Genomic DNA, 13923 nt, shown 5'->3' with positions numbered 1-13923 from the left:
TTCACTTTGTTCGTGTGATCTTTGATTTGCACTAGCACTACACTTTCACTATAACTACACTAGCTCAAAAGGCTTAGTCCTCTTAAGTCTACGTATTAGGTCTGTGTTGTCGAGGAGCTGGATAGCCTCGACGTTAACATGTTCATGGAGCCTACGTTCGTGGGATTTAGCGTGTTTGCTAATAGCTGTGTCCACGAAGCCCATTTGGAGATCGCGATGAATGTCTACATTCCTGACGTACCAGGGTGCATTGACGATACCCCTAAGCACTTTATTTTGGAATCGCTGAATTATTAGTAAATTGGTCTTTCTGGTACAGCCCCACAACTGGATACCATAAGTCCACACTGGCATTAGGACTTGTTTGTATAATAGTATCTTATTTTTAGTTGACAGTGATGAGTTTCTGCCTATGAGCCAGTACAATTTTTTGTACCGTAACTCTAGCTCTTCTTTTTTCTTCTTGACATGTGCTTTCCAGCGTAGCTTACTGTCAAGAGTCATTCCAAGATATTTTGCCGTGTTAGCATAGGGTATCTTTTGTTGGTCAATATAAATGGGATAATATTTTGGTATTTTATTAGTAAAATCAATATGGGCAGACTTGGAATCGTTAAGTCTTATTCTCCATTTTTTCGTCCATTTATGTAGTTCATTTAGAGCTATTTGAACTTTTCCCGATGCCTCCTGGTGAGTATTACCCACAGCTATGATAGCAGTATCATCGGCAAAAGTAGCGATGGTATTGTGATCGGGTTGTGGAAGATCACACGTGTACAGGAGATAAAGGACAGGTCCCAGAACGCTTCCTTGAGGTACTCCAGCTTTGATCACCTTGAGTTTGGAGTAAGCTTCCTCTTGCCTCACTCGAAATACTCTATCAGATATATATGATTCTAATATGTTTGCAAATGGTTGAGGAAGTAATACTTTAAGTTTCTGAACAAGACCTTCATGCCAGACTTTATCAAAGGCTTGTGCTACATCAAGAAATACGGTTGAACAGACTTTCTTTTCTTCTAGTGTTCTTTCAATTATATTTGTTATTCTGTGTACTTGATCGATTGTCGAGTGCTTTTCCCTGAATCCAAACTGATGGTCAGGAATCAGATTTTTCTCATCTAATATAGGTTTCAATCTGCTGAGCAGTAGCTTCTCAAAAAGTTTTGAGATAATTGGTAGCAGAGAAATTGGTCTGTATGATGTAACCTCATTTGGTGGTTTGCCTGGTTTGGTAATCATAATTACTTCTGCAACTTTCCACAAATCAGGGACGTGCTTAATTCTAAATGCTGCATTAATCAGCGTCGTTAATTTTACGATTCCTTTTTTGGAAGGTTTCGCAGGATTTCTGTAGTAATAAGATCATATCCTGGAGTTTTTTTTAAGTTCAGTTTATTAATCATACTGAGTATTTCCTTAGGCGTTACTAGTTTAATGGGAGAGTTTTCTTGATTTGTTTCCATCGTAGAAAAATCAATGTGCTCTCCTTCGTTTGGTTGAAATATTTTTTCGAGATGTTCTGCAAATCTTTTAGCTTTTTGCTCACTATTTCTTGCCCACATTCCATTTTCTTCTTTAATTGGAGGAATATGCATACATGGTCTTTTTAAATTCCTAGTTGCTTTCCAAAGTGAATAGTCGGTACTCCTTTCACTCGTGAGGCTTTGGAGATAACTGTAGGTTGACGAATCATTAAAGTTTTTGATTTGTTTCTTTAGTGCCTTAGTCAAGTAATTCAGCAACCTTTTATCAAGTGGAGATCTCGAATGATGCCACTTTTTTCTTTGCCTTCTCTTTTCAATGATGAGTTCAAGGATATTTTTGGGATAAGCAAAAAACAAAAAAATAAGGGATAATACATGTGGTATTTAAAAAAAGTAGCTCGGTCAGTGTGGCACTGCAACACAAAATTGTTCCTTGTTACTGGGTATTATGTGTATGAAATACCTACTGTAAGTATGTACTGCATGAATCTCTCTCGACTTGTTTTCTGCCTCAGTTAACAATTTAGTTAACTTAATTTTAGTTGTAGACTATAGAGAACCAAACCATCGATATAAATGACAAGATATGCCCAAGCGAACAAAACTTTTCAGGGTTTTGGAACCAAATAAATCAGCGCCGCTACTTAGATACTAATGAACGACCCGTTTGAAATCCAGACGTGTTCCACCAATGAGTCGGTGCTACTTTGTTCAATGGTCCTGTCCATACGAAGTATTTATATAATATATAAGTCAATGAAACCAAACACTTTTCCTTTTGCCTAGCAGATACAAAGCTTGTAAAAGCAAAACTTATAAGTAAGTATTATTATTTATTCTCTTCATATCGTTTTTTTACCAAAAGTACCTATATATCAGGGTAGCACGGGTTTCTACCACCCATAATATTATAACTGCCTGTTTGTTTGTCCTTCAATCACGTCGCAACGGATCAGTGGATCGACTTGATCACTTTTTGACAGACCTGCACGCAGCTGAAGTCTCGGGCATATTATATAGCACCAAATATTGTTCAAACAATATAAAGAGCATAACAAAGCAGGCAAGATAATTCCACGTGAATTGGTTGGGCACTTCTCCATTCAATGTCAATATTGAGTTACCGCGGTTCGTAAAATAAAAAAGAAATATTTAAAGCACACACGCAAAAAAAGGAAAACGAAAATGTTGGCTTTGCATTATTCCGTATCAATATTGATTAAGGTCTATTCTTATTTTGTTAACCACTATTTCAGGTAAGTTCTTTTTAATGTACCTAAGCCTTTATTAAATAATAAATATCTTCACTTCGTCGGACAACAAAGGCCTACAATATTATGTTAACTAGGTATAGGTATAATATAATGTGTTAATAAGGAACTTATTCTATGTTAGTTAATATAATTAATACACGTATTAACTAATGCAGACTTTCAGTGCGCTTTGAAAGCGCTGCTCTGTCTGTCTGCTTTCACCTTCAGGATAATGTTGGGACTCCTCTCCTCCTCTTATTAAGTCATAACGCTTTTTAACAGTTTCAGATCTTTGAACGTCTCCTGCTGTGGTAGCATTGTGGTTAGGACGTCCGCCTTCCAATCGGAGGTCGGGGGTTCGATCCCGGGCACGCACCTCTAACTTTCCGGAGTTATGTGCGTTTTTAAGTAATTAAAATATCACTTGCTTTAACGGTGAAGGAAAACATCGTGAGAAAACCTGCATGCCTGAGAGTTTATCCATAATGTTCTCAAAGGTGTGTAAAGTCTGCCAATCCGCACTTGGCCAGCGTGGTAGACTATGGCCAAAACCCTTCTCACTCTGAGAGGAGACCCGTGCTCTGTAGTGAGCCGGCGATGGGTTGATCATGATGATGAACGTCTCCTGCAGTTGATCGTTAAACAATGATACTTAGTACGCAATAAGTCGAGATGGTAATCCAATCGGGAAAAGGAAAAGCTGACTGACTGACTGACTGATCTATCAACGCACAGCTCAAACTACTAGATGGGTCGAGCTGAAATTTGGCATCCAGATAGCTACTATGACGTAGACATCCGCTAAGAAAGTATTTTTGAAAATTCAACCCCTAAAGGGGTCAAATAGGGGTTTGAAATTTGTGTAGTACACGCGGATGAAGTCGCGGGCATAAGCTAGTAAGCTATAAAATTGCGATTAAATAAAATTCCAAAACAAGCTAAAACGTTGAGTTTCAGGAACGGAGTGTTTTTCTCGCTGCTATAAAGAAAAACAAAAGAAATAGGCAAAGTTTAGTCGCGTGTTGTTTTGTCCGCAAACTTTTTGAATTTAGGCTTTCAGGCGAAAAACAATTTCATAAACGAAGGGTAGTGTTGCAACTTTCTCACACGTAGTTTTGATTTCATTCTCAATAGTTGAACGGTTAGAGAATAGATGAGATTTTAAATGGATGAGATTAGATTCCTACTTTCAAATCCCACTGGGTAGATTTTCCTAGCACATGCTTAGTTGAAGGGAAAAGGGGAATATATTTTGTCATGTTCAATAGCACTATATTCTTTTTTTAAACATTGTTTAGTGAGCGAAATAGTTTCGACCAGCTCTCCCCCCATAGGAAGGACAAAGGCTACTTTTTATCCCGGAAAATCAAACATTTCCCACGGGATTTTCAAAAACTTAAATGTACGCGGACGGAAATCTTGCTATTGTTCCAAGAAGTCCTAGATTTTCTATTAATTGTTAGGCACATGATATTTTAACTCTTTTTATTGAACGCTTCACTGGAGCACCGTTTGGGTAAAGTTACAAAAGCTAACCGAAGGACGAAGTTTAAACTAGCAATAATGTTCTACCTTGAAACTTGGCAAATTTACTGTTGTTGAAATCGTTTTTGCGGTGGAAGTTTGGCAATCAAATTCGTACATCATTCCGTGAATTTGGGTGTTTTCTCTACTCTTTCTTTTCATTGCTAGTGTTAAGCATCCTTTTCAACTTTTTAGAGGAAATACACTAGCGACCCGACCCGGCTTTGCACGAGTGCTTAAGAATAAAATTAAATAAATAGCCGATGCCACTCAAGAAAAATGTAGTTTTCTATTGGTGAAAGAATTTTCAAAATTGGTTCAATAGTTCCAGAGATTACTTCTTACAAACAAACTTACAAACTTTACCCCTTTATAATATTAGTGTAGATATATAAGTAAAAATGTTTGGATCAGAGAATCCACCTTATTATTATCCTAAGAAAACTATAGAGGTTTTATTTCCTTAGGTATGTGGTTCACATTTAGGGGCCGCAACTGAATTCAGTGTTTTCGAAATCTCGTGGAAACTCTTTGATTTTCCACGATAAAGAGTAGCCTATGTCCGTCTCCGGAATGCAGGCTATTTCTGTTCCTTTTGCATATAGGCTGTAAAAATGTAACAAATAGAAATACTGTATAAACATAATCATTAGATTTGATTTGTCGAGTCATAAATAACTCATTATTATAGGTACAATTAAGTGTTGTATACTAATCAAACAAACTACATATTTTTTCCTTCTCATATGTTTCTTTTTCAAAAGAAAACGATAGCTCAAAGACTTTATGCAGATATCAACGTAAACAAGCTATAAACACTGAGTGAAATTGCAAATAAACGAAAGCGAAGAGTTCCGCAATCTTCAATGTTTTTCTCACTTTAATATACAAAACAAAAGAACTACCCGAAGTTTCGCGTTCTGTTATATCGCAGAACTTTTCGTATTCAGCCTCGCCATTAAATCGCGCAAAGCAATTTCATAAACGTCAGTAATTAATTTGGCTTCGCAGTGAATTGCGTTAGAAAGTCCATTTGATTTCGTCAACAGTGGTGGAAATTCCGGAAAAGTAATGAATAGATTGGCTAACCATAGGGTGACCATTATTGACCATCTGTGGGAAAATATCCACAAAAATTCATCACCATCATTAACCGTTAATCATCGCGTTGACTCGCGCTTGGCCGGCTTTGTTCACTAAAACAGCAAATTATTTTGCCTTATATTACGAAGTTTTTTATACATAAGTAGTTACGTTATTAAAAGTTAGCAAGCACCTAAGTTGAGGTACAACTGGTAAAACATGAAGCAAAAGTACGGTTTACCATACTTTTGACATGACAGTTGACACATAGGGCAAATATGGCGAGTACTTTCTCAGATTGCACGCGTGATATCTTTTTTATATATAATAGGAAATTCCTTTGAAAATATGAACGGTTGGTAAACCTAGCGATCGGTGGCAATGTTTTCACATTAAACTAGCGGCACGCTATGATGGCCGGTTTGACGTTTGTCCGCTCATGAAGTTCCGTATTAATTGATAACGACTTTGAAGGAAATAATTGTATTACTTTATTGACGATAGTGATGTGCAGAGATTCATAAATTTTATCGAATGTAGTTTTAGGTTTAGGACTCAAAATTTATTTATTAAATTGATTTCTTAAATGTATACAAGTGTAGAAAAATCAGTTTGCACCATTTAAGGGGTGAATGTACTTGTGAATATGAACAATTTTCACTATGTGGACAAACCTCTGAAATCGCAAAAAAATATCAATAAATTTTTAAAAATGGAATCTAATACGATCGTCACATAGGATCGCTGGCTAGCACAACTACTACCTCCGGCAAACTCGCGTCAATGCTCAATGCAAAACAAAGCAGTTTCGAATTGACGTTGCTTCGAAAAGTATAAACTGTCAGTGCAATGCGATTGTGATATAGTTTTGACCTGGCTTTGGATTTCAAATATTGATACTGCATTACTGTTGACCCTTGCTCGTTAATTTGGACTCTGTTCAAGCCCTTTGTTGTGGATTTCGTCGATATGACCGAACGTACGCAGAGAACTGTTCTAAATAGTCAGACACGTGAGTTCCTAATACGCCTTCGTAACTATTTCGATCGTGAAGCTCAAAATGGAGGGCCAATTTTACCTATAACGTCAGTGGTTGAACGCGTAGCTGATGCGCTTAATATTGGACAACGAACTGTTAGACGGATAACTAAAAAAAAATATGGCGAGACTGGCACAGAAGAAAATAAACTTCACACACCAAAAAAGAGAAAACGAGCAAAACCAGTCGTAGGCATCGATAGCTTTGATGCCGATGCTATCCGAAGACATGTTTACGGCTACTATTTACAGAAGGAGTATCCAACAAGAAAAAAGTTGGTGCATTCACTGAAGGAAGCTGGATTATTCTTCGGTGGGGAAAGTTCTTTAACGAAGATTTTGAAGACCATTGGATTTCGATACAAAAAATGTAACAAACGCAAAATATTGATGGAAAGATTTGATATAGCGATGGCAAGGTATACTTTTTTACGGCAAGTGAAAGAAATCAAAAATTGGCAAAATGTTGTGTTCTTGGATGAAACATGGCTTAATGCTAACCATACTGTAGGCCGTTCTTGGAACGATGACACAGCAGCATCTACTTCCAAAGTTCCTGTAGGAAAAGGATCGCGACTTATAATTTGTCACGCCGGAACCATCAACGGGTTTGTCGAAGGTTCTCTCATGGCTTTTGCGTCAAAAACCACTGGAGACTATCATGAAGACATGAATGGAGAAAAGTTTACTGAATGGTTTACCTCAATGTTGTGTAGCCTCCCTGAACCATCTATTATAATTATGGACAACGCCCCATACCACTCGATGCAAATTGACAAGCCACCTGCCCAATCCCAAAAGAAAGCTGATATCGTCGCATGGCTTCGTAAAAATGGCGTAGATGCAAACATGAATATGTTAAAAGCGGAATTAGTACGTCTTTTAAAAGAAAACAAACCAACCAAGATCCGATACGTCATTGACGAAATAGCATTAGAACATGGGCACAGAGTTATACGGTTACCGCCTTACCATTGTGAGTATAATGCGATTGAGTTGGTGTGGGCTCAAATTAAGGGATATGCTGCAAGACACAATACAGAACCCCCATTTACCACAAAAAAAATGCTAAAATTATTAGAAGAAGCTTGTGAACATGTGACTAAAGGAGACTGGGAAAAGGTTGTGAATAGAACTGTTAAATTAATAAGGGAAGATTATGAAAGAGATGTGAAAATAGATAATATTATAGAAAACGAACATATAATTATTAATGTATGTGATGATAGCAGTGACGACAGTGAAAATAGTAGTATGGACGAATCTGATTAATTATGGCCTTTTGTGGCACCTTTTTCGGTATCTTTTGTATTCATATGTTTCTTGTGTGCATATAAAGTATGTATATTCATTTTCGTTCAAATATTCAGTTCGTTCAAATAAATTAAATAAACATATACATTTTTGTTTTATTAAACCTATTTAATCAGGTACAAAAACAAAACTTAATTGTTTTTTGTTCGAGAATAAATTGACATTCCACATCACTATTGTAATGTGTCAAACCGGCCATCATAGCGTGCCGCTAGTGTAGGCTGTATTCTAGCGGTGTGCGCGTTTCGATTTGTTGCATTCAACAAAACCATGAATTGTCGTGATTGCCAGTTCGCGTGTGCCGCTCTGATAGTTTATATTCGGTGAAAACTGCGCTTATTGTCTATCTGAAATTAAATCCTTGCTACGAATGATTGCAAAATAATTTAGTATTTACGACGTAGTTATATTTCAGGCGAAAGGTAAGTAGGTATATGTACGTGTAGAAGTTTTTATATTTTTGTAACCTATAGGTACCTAGTGTTCATTTTTTTTATTAGTTCATTCAGTCTCATTTCAATTTAGTGAAGAGGCTGAAACCTCGTATTGATGGGAAATTCAATTTTTTATTTTCTGGGACTTTGGAGATACAGATTTGGCCTTTTCGTTTCCTCTGTGCCGCCGTCGCGTCGGTCCCAGTTACTATCACTAACATCTGATAATAACTGTAAAACCTAAGAATCCAAATCTCATTCTCATAAAGAGTTGTATGCGGAAAGATCTGGGAACCCATCACATTATAATCCCAAGAGCACTCCCGCCATTATGTGGTTAATGGAAAGAGGAGTCATGACTCTCAGCAATGAGGAATACGACTATAAAGCAGACATGATACCCCGCTTTATGCAGTATACAAAGACGTGTTCGATTTATCAACAAACTTGCTCACGTGCAAGAATACATAAAAGGACCTAAATCATATCTTGTTTACATCGTAGTTTCCATACATTTGTTCGGAACTACTGCGGTAGTATTTTAGTTCGGCTCTGTCGCAAATGTGTTAGAATAAGTATCTTCAGTGACGTATTTGGCAAGCCAGCCAACTGTGACAATGCGCACTGTATGTTGTGAGCATTTGAACGGATAACTTAAAAGCTTGGTGCTTTAGAAGATTTATGCTCTGTCCTGTATATGATTATTATCATCGATGTCACTGAAATGTACCTATCAAATACATACAGTGTTTTTGAATATTTAAACTCAAAGTCAAAGCATTATGAAGCAGTGGGTATAAATAAAAAGAGCAAAGCAATATAATCACACTAATAATTAATTATTTGTTACTTCATATACCACACTAATATAATCACTCTGATTGAGTTGTTACTATTTATACCACACTAATTAGTCTGCACTGATTTATTAATATATTTATGTCACACTTATTTACACAAACTAACAGAGGATTATCTTACAATGCGTACGATAGAATAAAAGCACCAAATACGAGCTTGCAGGGCATTTTATAGCTTAACTCTCTACCGAAAGCATTCGGTAGTGAAGTGTTGGCTTGGCGGGGCCCGGATTGGCTGGCTTGGCTTGGTTTGGGCCCGGATTGGCCGATTTGTGTTGCCTGCGCTGAACGCACCCTGGTCTGAGAAGAAACCCACAACAAACTCAGCCGTGTATTCTTTTTACTATCACCACTACGCAATATCACTTAATTTAACCAATAGGCAGGAAAAATCAAAAAGTTCTCACAGGATTTAAAAAAATCGAAATTCACTCAGGCGAAGTCTGGGGCGTCATCTAGTGTTTTATATTTTAGTTGAGAAATATTTGAATTCCAATGCGTTTTAATAGAATGTGTATATAATTTTATCGTTACGGAGTCTCAGACCACTCCACGTGCCTCGGTGACTTCGTGTCCGAGACGAGAAATCTTAAAGCTGGGCTTACACAGGGTATTACGATATTGTTAAACTTAACAAAGAATTTATATACCTAGTGCCAACTAGATGATACTTGCGATTTCTTTCGCGTGGATTAAAATTTGAAAAATCCCGTGGGAACTTTTTGATTTTTCGGGATAAAAAGTAACCTATATGCAAGTATGGCCGTATGAAGGGACAGACAGATAGACACTTTCGCTATTATGGTATTAGTATGGATTACGATATTTTTTAACGAAGTTATGAAGTTAGTCGGCAACTAATTAATTAATAATCCAAAAGATTCATGAATTAGAATGTTTTCGCCTTTAGTATCTACTAATACAATACGCACTCACGTTATTGGGTTTGACTGCGCACAGCGTAGTTTTAGGCATTAAGAATGAAGTGTCCAACATTTTTTGTTTTACAGTCGAATTTGATTGAAATATTTTTTTTAAAAAAGTGCAGAAAAATGTATGGAATTATGTTTCATCAACGATACAAAACCGTCAAAAAAAATTGGGCACTGATTACAAATTTTCCCTGTATATTTCGTAAATAAATTTAAAATATTTTTATTTGTTGTCAAAGCAGTCATGCAGGGTACATCAGAAGCAGAAATAGGTAAAATAAACGAAGACATCGAGCAATAATTCGAAAACGTATAAACCGAGCCTTATAATATTTTCTAGTCTAAAGAATCTTGGCTTCAACTGTTCACCGAGTCGGACACGCCACCTCATTACTTTGCTACAAGTTCACTCTCTTATATAAATAATATTGAAATGGAAAAGTAATATTTTTTAAAACGACTCATGGTCTAAAGCTCCTGTAATTAATTTTACGTTATATGATTTGAAACGTGTTCTCTTGTGAACTTTTTTTAATTTCGCAAGCTCTAAGAGAAAAACATTCGTTTCATTTTAATTCTACTCCTACGTTGGGAGGTAGGTAACTTATTACTTTATATCAGGCGGGGTTTTTTAAAATATTTTTATGTTTTTCTTTTCACCGAAAATATTCTATAACTAAAAAGCTTGCACTAAGACTAAAGTTACAATTAGGTAAAATCTAAGTTTTCAGAGTTATGTGCATTTTTACAAATTAAATATCGATTGCTTTATTAACGGTAAAGGAAAACATCGTGAGGCAACCCGTATGTCTGAGAGTTCTCCATAATGCTCTCAACGGTGTGTGCAGTATGCTAATCCGCACTTGGCCAGCGTGGTAGACTATGGCCAAACCCTTCTCATGCTGAGATGAGTGCTCAGTCTCATGCTCAGTAGTGAGCCAGTAATGGGTTGATCGTGAACATCTCAGACAAAACAAGATTTAATCACAGAGTTTTGGTTTTAAAATAAAAAATGGTAAATTAAAACAAAACTATTTTCTGCGATATGTATAAAAATATGGCATTCATTTTGAACCAAAAGCAAGGTTTAACTCTTGTCGTCGAAAGAAAATTCAATGAGAACGAGTTTTCCCTGATTTACGACTACTATTTCCTCGTTAAGTCTCCAGACCTCGGACTGCGATGAGCATGGAATTTTACTACAAGTAACATTTGATATTTTTATGGTTCCGTACCCTGAAAGGAAAAAAGGAACCCTTATAGGATCACTTCGTTGACTATCTGTCTGTCTCTCTGTCTGTCCATCTGTCCGTCTGTCGTGTCCGTCAAGAAAACCTATAGGGTACTTCCCGTTGACCTAGAATTAGGTACTAGTTAACCTGAAAAGGAGCGCCTCATAACGCCTCGTACGTAAGTAACAATCATCGCTTATCAGCGGAAGATAGTATAATTTCTTCTTTAATTATTAAGAACTAGCTCATGCCCACGACTTCGTTCGCGTGGAATAAGGTTTTTAAAAATCCTGTAGAAACTCTTTGATTTTCCGGGATAAAAAGTTCCTATGTCATTCTCTAGGTCTTTAAACCCATGCAAAAAATCACGTCAATCCGTTGCACCGTTTCGACGTGATTGAAGGACAAACCAACAAACCAACAAACAAACACACTTTCGCATTTATAATAAGGGTACTGATTAATTTAAGTAATTATCTACAAAATTTAATTAAATCATCAATTAAAACTTGACTGTCAACCTGTCCTTTTTAGTTGTAAAACCTAAAAAGCGTGTGAATCGGACAAATTGATTGCTGTCTTCGTCGTATCAGATCGTCCCAAGCGGTTTCGATTAGTCAAAGTCAACTGCTCCTAATGACTTCGATATCGTAAACAGCGGCTTTATACGTCATCATCATCATGATCAACCCATGACCGGCTCACTACAGAGTACGGGTCTCCTCTCAGAGTGAGAAGGGCTTCATACATAGTACCTAAGTACTTATCACATTCGCTATTCAATGAAACTTTTTTTACACAAAATCAAAACCAAAACCATTCATTCAAAATAGTGTGTACCCCGAAAATTGCTAATGCGCGTGGCCGCCATTTTAGTGACGCCCGCGCCAGCACTAGACTGAAGTTTCGAGCTGATGGTATATATTTTTATTTCGGCTGACGTCAAAATGACGTCATTTTGATGTTAATGAGACGAGATGATAAGTGTCGATGAAGGTTTCATATTTTGTAGTCTCGAGTCTACCTGGGTTCCAAAATCTGGCAGCCACCTTGGCTTGGCCAAAGAATTAAAACCATCCCAACTCCAAAGGGGCAATGCTGACAGTTTCTTGGGTCCTATGCGTCCCTGCGTATGTAAGTATGTATGTTTATAGTTTAGTATTAATTTTAATGATTAATTTTATTCTATACCTACTATACTTAGTTAACAAAATAACAAAAAAAAATTACGAAAAGTAAGACAACTAGCAACAATGGGTGCATTTTGTAAAAACCCGTCAAACGCATGTCGGACTCCTACATCAAGGGATAACACTATGTACTTTCTATTTATTTTTAATTTGAGAAAATTTCAACTATTTACCTATTATACGGTTCATGAGATACCTACAGCCCGCTTACAGACAAACGGACCGACAGCGATGACTTGTAATAGGGTCCCATTCGGGTGCGTTAAATAGGGCACGGGTACAAAAAGTAATTTTCAACCGAAACAAGTGAGTAAGCACATAAATAATCCCATCAAGCCTAGGACAATAACAAATAATTTAGAACGGAAAGTCAAGGAGACCTTCGCTATAACGTAGCGATAAAGAGTAATTTATGTACATAATAATGAAATAGATGATTATAAATACTCTCCAGGCAAACATTTAGCGACTATAAACATGGCTTTGCCTAAAACTTTTCTAAGTAATAGCTATTACGTATGAGTATATATTATTATAGTTGTTTTGTTGTTTACAAAATTGCTTCTTTAACCCTCGGTGCTAATGAAAAGTTTTTCCGGCTGCAGAAAGTTTATAAACGCAGTCCATGATAATGTAAATAAAAATAAAATAAAAATTTCTGATGGCTCATGTTTATCCAGTTTGTTCTATCTGTGTTTAGTTTTCAAAAAAAAGTTCATTTTCATTTTCTTTTTATACATAATTAATTTTTCCTTAAACATGGCGTAAAACCTAAACAAATTGAAGAAAACTTTTCAGAGAAACTTTTCAGACGACGTGGATTTTCCCGGCGCTTTAGATGTTCGTAAGCCTCTTAATGCTCATCTGGTCTAGTCGACTACCGTGGTTAGGTAATTACCAGTTATCATCCTGTGTCGCCTGAATAGATCCGCAATCATACATCAATTGGATACGAACCCAAGCCTTGACTACCTACTCACGCCCCTCACACTAGATCTTAGAAACGGGTAGCATCTTCGAAAGTGGAAGGAAAACACGCAAACCTGAATCCCACTATCGGAGTTTTCTGCAATCTGCACTATATATAGAAGCTTCAAGACACAACTGTCAGCCCAGCTGGCGCTACCGAGCACAACCAACCGCTCGTTAGGAGATCTCTCCCTTTGGTACTCGTAGGGACGGTCGAGCCTACACACCGCTCCCGTACAATCCTATCGGGAAAACCGTGCTGCCAAGCGAGCCACATATTAAGCCGATTACGGTTATGATTTTAATAAAACAAAAACTAATCCATACTAATATTATAAATGCGAGTGTGTCTGTCTGTCTGTCTGTCTGTCCGTCTGTCTGTCTGTCTGCTAGCTTTTCACAGCCCATCCGTTTAACCGATTTTAATGAAATTTGTTACAGATATAGCTTGCATCCCGGGGAAGGACATAGGCTACTTTTGATCCCGGAAAATCAAAGAGTTTCCACGGGATTTGTAAAGACATAAATCCACGCGGACGAAGTCGCGGGCATCCTCTAGTCTGTTAAATAAATAACATTGTCTAACAAGCTTATTATTTGCATTCAA

Source organism: Maniola hyperantus, chromosome 15 (assembly GCF_902806685.2).
Source record: "Maniola hyperantus chromosome 15, iAphHyp1.2, whole genome shotgun sequence".
Classification (NCBI taxonomy): domain Eukaryota; kingdom Metazoa; phylum Arthropoda; class Insecta; order Lepidoptera; family Nymphalidae; genus Maniola; species Maniola hyperantus.
This window is presented reverse-complemented; position numbering follows the sequence as displayed.